General features: G+C 40.6%; 1 pseudogene; it reads left to right on the forward strand.

Moving 5' to 3' along the window:
• Nucleotides 1–246: 246 nt before the first annotated feature.
• On the forward strand, nucleotides 247–6,851 carry LOC112550689 (annotated as a pseudogene).
• The last annotated feature ends 2,073 nt before the right edge of the window (nucleotides 6,852–8,924 follow it).

Below are 8,924 nucleotides of genomic sequence, written 5' to 3' on the forward strand. Positions count from 1 at the left end.
TGACATATTGTTTAAATGGATTCTGAGGGAAGTGAGGTAAGCCATTAAATGTTACTGGTGTACAATAAAATACAAATACAATTAAGCCAGTCTTTCCTAGTACAGAAATATATTACACAGAATTTTCCTTGGAGAACATGTTTTATGTTGTAAGAAAATTTTTGTCTTCAGAGATGACTTAAAATGAAAAATAACATAAGCTGATATTCTCTTTCTTTAGCTTCTTCAAGAAAAGACTATTTAAGAATGGAGCCTTCAGAAAAATATCTGTTCAAATATAAAGGGATTTATTTCCACCCTGATTATGTTACACCTGAATTAATTGATTCACTGAAGGAGTTTGAAATCTGAGACAGTGATGTATTCCTAGTTACATATCCCAAATCAGGTCAGATTTATATCATCTTCCTAAAGGTTGAAGAAACTGTTTTTGGTCTGAGGTCTTTATTTATCCCTTCTTTACCATTATAACTATGCATAGGGACAGCTTTTGTCAGAATTTCAACATTGCATTGGAGCAATTATCTTAGGCCACTTTTGAGACTGCAGTTTCTATTGTGTTTAAAAGTGGTCCCTGGGCATTGTGACTGGTGTAATTTGGATTTTGGGTGTGGACAAGTGATAGGTGAGCCTTTCCCAGCTGGGATAAGTTGCTGCCTCGGTTGCTTAATATATAATAAGCCCTTAACTGGATCTGGCTTTTCATAATATAAAATTAAGCATAGTTTTGAAGTGACTTTGTTTATGATGTGTTTATGAGTTTTAGTTACATTTAAATATAAAAATTAAATTAAATGAATTTAACAAAGTTATTCAAAATGCAAGAAACATACAATAAATGCAAGAAACAAAAATTCATACACATTACATTTTTTCTTAGGAGCTGTGTAGACAGAATATCTTGAGCTTAATTTTTCATGAAGGCCATCGGGATGGAACAGAAGATATTCAAGTAATAGATCGAGTCCCATGGCTGGAATACAATTTGAATAAACTGGATTATGCCAACTGCCCTTCACCACGTCTCTTTTCCACCAACCTGCCTTACTATTTAGGTCCAAGAGGTCTGAAGAACAGAAGAGTAAAAGTAGGTGATGCGATCTCTTAATTGAAATTAAAATGAATACAGAGAAGTCTAAAGTTAGCAACCTCTCATCTCCAATCTCCTTCAAAAGCCCTTTCCAAGGAGAAAGTCCCCTCTGTGATTATTAGGGGTGTTCAGGTTCCTTGAAGACTCCATTCCTTTCCCTAAGAACTCATTGAAGATGAAGACATGGTCTGGGTGGTGATTCAGCTCATGTGGAAAGGGCGCATAGGTTCATGCTGTCTTTTTCCACTTGGGTGCTTTCCTTTAAGATCTGTTCATGCTTGCTGTGAATAGTGATAGCCTACCATGGTTTTGAAAGGAAGGGTAAGAACTGTTAGAACAATGTCAATTTCTTTTATTGCCCTTGTGGAAGAAAACCCCAGGCCTTAATTTCTGCTGACTTCTTTGAATTAGTGCGCTATTTGCTAATGATTGCTTTTTCCCCACCTATTTTGCCATCTGCTCTTTCTCTCGCCCTTTTCCCTTGTTGAGCTGAGTAGACTTATGAGGTCAATAGGTCAAACCACAGTCTATGCCCTCTTGCAGCTTTCTGGTTCAAACCAGTTTTTCTTTGACTTGTTATATCTTGTGTCATGTGACCTGAATTGAAACATATAAAAGGCTTGCTTCAATTGTCTGTTGGGGAGGGCGGGGGAGGAGGGGGCATGTGGGACTGCTAAGAGGAAGCTCTGTGCTCTGGGGAGGAAACTCAGTGCTCTCCCCAGCAGCTGCTTGTATAATAAAGGTCTCGGACAACTTTGTGACCAAACAATAGAGTGAAGCCTGTTTCTTCCACAAGAACTGTTAGAACAATGTCAATTTCTTACAGTGCCCTTTGGGTCTCCAGCTGAAGCAGGTTTCTGCGGTTTGTTGTCTTCTCCGGCATGCTTGCCTGTTCTACTGTCTTTATTTCTCATAGAGGAATGCCCCTGGTATGGGAACCAGGGCTCAGTAACCTCAAGGGTTTTCTGTAATGTATATGAAAGTGTGGTTCCTTTCATCTTGCAGGTTATATATGTTTCCAGGAACCCAAAGGATGTCCTGGTTTCCTTTTTTCATTTTTCCAAGACTGTCATCACCCTTGAGGAAATCCCTGATTTCAATATTTGCATGGAGAGGTTTTTAGCTGGGAAAGGTAAGGTATTTTTGCTAAAAGGAAAAGCCTTCTCTGGCCTGAGCACAATCCAAGTCAATTTTCGATGCATTGGTCACTTGTACAGAAGCTGGAGCTGGTCAGAATGAGTCTCTTCCTCCCTTTCTTACCCTCCCATATAACACATGAGAGTCAAAAGCTGCAGTGACTGTAGTAGCAGCCAGAGCTCATTATCGAACATGTCCTTATACCAGTAATGTGCAAGTTGCCCCATTTATCTCAAATGAGTACTTCCTATGAAACATCCTAATGAAGATTCAAATACATTTCTAGGCTGATGCACTGAGATAACCGAGCTGAGCCCAAATGTGGCTATTGGTCTGACCCTGATCAGAAAGGCAGGACCCTCTAGCCAAGAACCTCCAGGTATAGATGCACCCACTAAGTCACAAATGAGAGAAGTTTCTTGGAAGATTAGCCAGTGCTAGGACATCTATTCTTGATAAAGGAATTAGGTCAGAAGTCTCGAAGTCTGAGGAAAGACCAGTGGTTTTATGTTTGTTTGTAATTTGCTCATTTGTTTATGCTGTTGCTTGCTTTGTTTGCTGCGGGGACAAGGTTTCCACTTGTAAAATAAATGGACTGGAAACTGGAACTAAGAGCCAACTGGCCTTTATAAGGAACCAGACTCCTGGGTCAGGCTAAAGGAGAGACAATCCACTACAAAAGGGCATCAACAATAATGAGGGTAAGGAAGGGCTTCCATGTTTAAAGATACAAAATAGGATAGAACTCTTTAGAGTAGAAAAGAGATGCTTGAGGGATGACATGATAGAAGTCTACAAAATATTAAATGATGACTAGAAAGTGTATAAGGTTTCATTATTTATCTTTCAAAATACTAGAACGACAGGACATAAAGCAATTGTTGGAAGCTGTAATGGCAGAGGAGCAGGGAGTGGAAGAATTTGGACAGCCCCCGCTCACCATCCCCTACAGCAGAGCTTTCCAAACTTTTCATGTTGGTGACACACTTTTTAGACATGCATCATTTCGCGACACAGTAATTCAGTTCTGGGGGAGGGGCCAAGGGAAGCAGACGCGAGTAAGGGAGCTCCGCGGTGCCCTTCCGCAAAATTTTCTGCATTTCGCGCGACACACCTACACACTGCCGCCGACACACTAATGTGTCGCGGCACACAGTTTGGAAAGCTCTGCCTTACAGCATCCACACTGCCACTGTGTGAGACTGAATACTAAGCTAAATGAACCCATAGGCTGACCCAGTAAATGATATTTGTGTTCTTATGTTCCTAGTTGGCCCACTGCATGGAAGGGAATGCCAATTTTGTAGCTTGAAGAAGACAAGCAAGATGGAGCTTGACTAAATCAATGAGGCAGGCACTTCTCTGAATGGGAGGAAACTTTTGTTCTGTTTCCTCCTCTCAATGCTGTTAATTTTTTCATGTTCAAAATACATGAAACAGCTCAATGCTGTTTCATGTATTTTGCATGAAAAAAAACCCTGGACTCAGGCAAGGTGGAATAGGATTGAATTTAGAGTTAGATGCCTAAAAACTATTAGTGCTGTTTAGGTGGAGTCTGATCAGGGTTGCTATATTTCTCATGAATTATTACCCTTAATTTTAGAAATACTTATCAGATAAATACATTTCCTTCTCAGGAACGGTGGTGATGCAGAATACTTTTAGCTTAATTTTTTATGAAGGCCATCGCAGAGGGACAGAAGATATTGTAATAATGGATAGAGTCCCATGGCTGGAGTGCAATGTAAATAATCTGGATTTAGATAATCTGCCATCACCTCATCTCTTTTTCACCCCACTGCCTTACTATTTGGTTCCAAGAGGTCTGAGAAACAGAAGAGGAAAAATAGGTGCCATGACCTCTACAACTTAATTTCCAAGCAAAACTTCTTTTTTTCATTCTTCAGAAGAGCATCCTCCCCCCACCTCCGCCCCCCTTCCCCCCAGCAGGGCTTCCAGATGTGAATCTTCTCCCCTCCATATGCAATGGAGATCTTGGGTTCCTTTAAGGCTCCATTCCCTCCCCTCAGGTCCTGTCAAAGGCAAGGGGACCAATCTTGTGATGATACAGCTGAAGAAGAAGGATCTCACAATGACCCTGAATGCAATCTTCCCTCTTGTGTTGCTTTTATTAGTTTAAAACAAGAGGCTCTTATGCTACAGGTGTGCAGTGCTGGCCTGACATGATTTTAGGGTTGGTTGACACAATGCTAGTTTAAAAAAATTCCCCCAGATCTCCCATGAAGGGAAGTTTCTGTGCCCCAGGTTTCAACTAAGACTCCCAGAATACTAATTTCTTTGACCTGCTTTATTTTTTCTGTAGAAAATTCTATAGAAGCTCCCTCATGTTTCCAGAGATTTAAAATGTTTGTGGCCCTCTTCTCTGGTGGGAAAGATGCACACAAACAAAAATAAATATTTGCTCACTTCTGTGCATATTTGTGGAGCTATATATCCCCTCACAGATGAGTAGTATCAATTAAGTTAATGGCACTACTCTTGTGTATAGAGTTAAGCACATGTGTAACAGGGTGCCATCCCCAGAGGCATTCAAGAACCCCTGGAGGCAACCCAGATACTCTTTTTATTTGAATTTGCTTCTGGGAACAGACTCCCCTTCATTTCCTGCCACGTCTGGATGTTTCTTTGTGTTCTCAAAAGGAAGCCAGCCCCAGGGCATCCCAGATGTGGTCTTTGCTCTCAAACACCTAGAGGTGAGGAGCTCCGGCCTTAAGGGCTGGCTCCATACCACCCCTTTACCATGCCCTATGCCTCACGGGTTTTATATGCATACTGCTTCCTCTGTTGGAGTCTCAGCCAACTCAGCATCTGCCCCTTTTTATGTAGCTAAATCATCTAGCTTAGACCCACTGTGTTGGACCCAGCTTTGAGGTACTAGCTCCAACCAATCTTACTCTCATCTTTGGGCCCCTGGGCCTTTATTGCTGCACCCCTGTGGCACAGGACTCTCCAGCCCCTACAGCTGCACCCCTGTGGTGCCAGATTTTCTGGCCCCTGTAGTTGCACCCCCCTGGGCACCAAGGCTTCTACCTCCCCTATAACTTCATCTGCAAACCACCAGTTTAAACTACAACACAAACCCTAAGCCCCTGGGCTATAACAAATACAAATAATAGAGGCAGTTAGCCTGCTTACCCATGGCTCCACATCTCTGGGTCACTCTGCCTGGTGATCTCACTTGCAGGACTGCTTCCCAGTTTCTTGAAGCTTTCAGGAGCCTACATTATGCCACAGCCCATTCCCACGCCCACGCCCACGCCCACGCCCATTACCATGCCCATGCCCGTGCCCACGCCCATGCCCACACCCACCACCTTGGCTAGCTCAGTCCAGGGCTTATATAGCTCTGGACTGAGCTCTCACACAGTCATGTGATAGCCCCATCCTGCAGGGCTACCCTTTAACCCCTGCTCTGCTAGCAGGCTGAAAACTCTGGCCTTAAAAGGGCACATTCTGCTTCCTAGTAACAGGGCTATGGTTCCCTATTACAATGTGTGCGTGTGACGTTATGTGAGATTAAAATAACATTATGATAGTATTTTTTGTATAAGAAGAGCTGGCAATGTACAAAACACATAGTTATCTATTACAGGAAATATTTAGTTATGTGTTTGCTTTAATAATTGGAGCATATATAGTGGTATTTACTATTATTTGTGACAAAAGCAATACAAAACTAGATTTTGGCTTAATGATGTCCATCAGATATATTTGAGACAGTCATTTCTTTGCAGTGATTTATGTTGCCAGGAAATGTAAGGATGTTATGGTTTCTTATTTTCATGTTTCCAAGATCATGCTCATGCTTGAGACAATCCCAGATTTGAATACTTTAATGGAGAGGATTCTTTCTGGTAAAGGTAAATTTTTGTTTTCAGATAAAAGGCCCAAAAAATTACATTTTAGTTTCTTGAACAAAAAATAATAATAAAATGAAGGAGGGAGGGGTGTGGGAGACAATGCCTGTGAAAATACATTTTTAGCAAGAAAAATGAAAGGGTTATAAAAACTGAAAATGTTTGACCAGCTCTTATAATGAGTTTGTCATCTTGCATAACTGACATGATATGAAAGTAAAATGGAGAGAAGGAAAGAATAATTTTCTACCTTGTGGATGACTAACAAAATGTGCGTTGCTCCTACACATGGTTTGTATGACCTGATGAACAATACAAAATGATCAGTACTGATGCAATACTTTGGGAGCACAGAAAAAGAAAACAAAAATAAGAGTCTACCTCTGCTGTGACAACCAGATACCTGGGGCAGCTGCAAGAGGTCTTTTTTGTTTTTTATTAACAAAATATAGGATACTTCTGGACAGAGTTAGAAAAGCTAATTACCTTGGTTTATTTATTTGTTGTCTGCATAACAGTACATCTTTCAAACTCATCTTTTGGCTCTCTTTCTTTAAGGGAAAAGATAATTTTTACTATAAGCTGTTCAAATTATTTTCAGTTAAAGACTTGTAATTAAGTAATTAAAATATATGTATATTTTTGTGTACCCCTTCCTCATGAATAATTAGTGTAATTTGTAATGATTTTTTTTTATTTCAGGCTTGAATAAATTAAACACTTTACCAGCTGTTTTGATAATGTAACCAGTGAGAACATCTTTAAAAAAATCCTTGAAATTCAATACTATTTCCTGAGGATGACTAAACACTGGAACAGGCTATCTAGAGGAGTATCACCATCCTTGGAAGGTTTTAAAAGCAGGTCAGATAGGCACATAACTAGGATGATTTAGTCATAGATGGTCCTGCCTTGAGTAGGCGGCTGGAATAGATGACATCCTGAGGTCCCTTCCAGCTCTGTTTGTATGATTCTATGAAAACAGCTTCAACATTTAAATTTTATTTAGAAACTAACTGTCCTTTTCAAATCATCACTTCTTTTTCTGATTTCTTAATACCTTTAGCAGGATCACAAATGACAATTAAAACCCATTTAAGAGTTTTAACTCAAGAGTTTCTGCTTGTTGAACTACACAAATTTAAAACTGATTTTAATTGAACTTAAAAATATAGCTATGCTTAAGAATGTCTGAGTTAAACAGGAGAAGCAGCAGCAGCATTTATGATGTTAGTCATACCACATAATGCACTGCAGAAAGGTTCTGAGATGCAGTGGTGATGACTGGGAATCAAAGCCTGCGTGGGATTGATGAGCACTCGGAATGCAGGGCAGAGCTGGTCTGCTGTGCTTGTAGCAATTTCACATGTGGGAGTCCAATCAGTGTGGGTGAATCTAGCTAGAACAAAACAAAATCAGATCAAAGAAATAGGGGATCCACCCCAGATAAATGAAGAAACTTGAGTTGATCTAAACTTTTGATTCTCTGTAGGACTGTTAAAAAAGGGAATTTACTATGGAGAGGTAAGAACTGACCCTGAAGACAATGCATGCCTGTCAGATTGATTCTTGTTCATTCTGAGAGTGTTAAAATTAATTGATGTGAGTTCACATTGGCACCCTGTTAGTTAACTCATGATAGGGCATGAACCTTGTTGAACTACTGGTCAAAATCTAGATCGCCCCACTGAGGGGGCTTCGTTGGGGCCCAACAGACAGATGTGACATAGATTCCAGGTGACCCAGATAGGTCTGTCGTACATGGCCCATGGGGATTTTGTCCAAGATAAGAGTGCTCAGTAGCATCAAGAAAGTGGTAGGGGTGTGGTGTAGGGGAGGAGGAGACCTACAAAGAAATTCCTTCGATAGACCCCGATGTATCACCCAGCAGAACCAGCTCCCTAATTGAAGGAAGATAAAAGGTGTGGCGGACGAGAAAATAACATCAGACTGCACCTGGGGGATAGTGTCATCCCTTCCACATCCTGACAATTCTCTGGGAAGATGCCAGGCCAGAGGGGGCCTAGGCCTTATAGCACCTACCCCTGACAGTCAGACTCAACTTAAACACTAAAGGAACGTATAATGAGACTCCAGAATATGATTTCTATCTCTAGCTAGAGACATTGCTAATAGTTGTTTTATGTAAGCCTTCAGAGGCAAAAATCAAGACTGGAACTGCTTGGATTGGTGCCTACATATTCAGCATGGCTCTTGAGTGAAGGAACTAACAGCGCAAGAAAAGTAACAGATAACAAGTTATGAAGAGATGTGCGTGCTGATAATACAGTAAATCATGCACTTGTTTTTATATGGGCAATTGCATTCATTTATATCTATAAATAGATTTTTTAAAAGTAGTTTATAGTGTAATACTACTACAAAAGTAGTTTCATTTCCAAATCATGTCATCATTAATTTATATATTTCTGATAGCACATACCAGAGGACGAAGAAAGGGTGGTAGGCTTAGTGATAAGCCAAGGGAGAAGAGGGGCAGGCTAGAAGAAAGCCCAGATGTACAAATGAAAAAGTGATAGATGTGGCCCTGCCCTCTGGAGTATTTGCAATTCTACCCAACTTGGTGTCATCTGCTATTTTTTTGTGCACTTGATCCTAACATTCAAATAATTAATGAAAATATTAAACAGACCCTGAACAGAGCCCTGGAGAGCCCACCTCCCAGCTAAACAGTGAGTCAGACTGTTCATTAAAGACTATGAACCAGCCAGTTACATACCCACCTTGCAGTACTTTCATTTAGTCTCTATTTCCTTAGCTTGTTAATGCGAATTCTGTAGGAAACAGTGTTAAGAGCC

This window comes from Alligator sinensis, unplaced genomic scaffold, assembly GCF_000455745.1.
Source record: "Alligator sinensis unplaced genomic scaffold, ASM45574v1 scaffold38_1, whole genome shotgun sequence".
NCBI lineage: Eukaryota > Metazoa > Chordata > Crocodylia > Alligatoridae > Alligator > Alligator sinensis.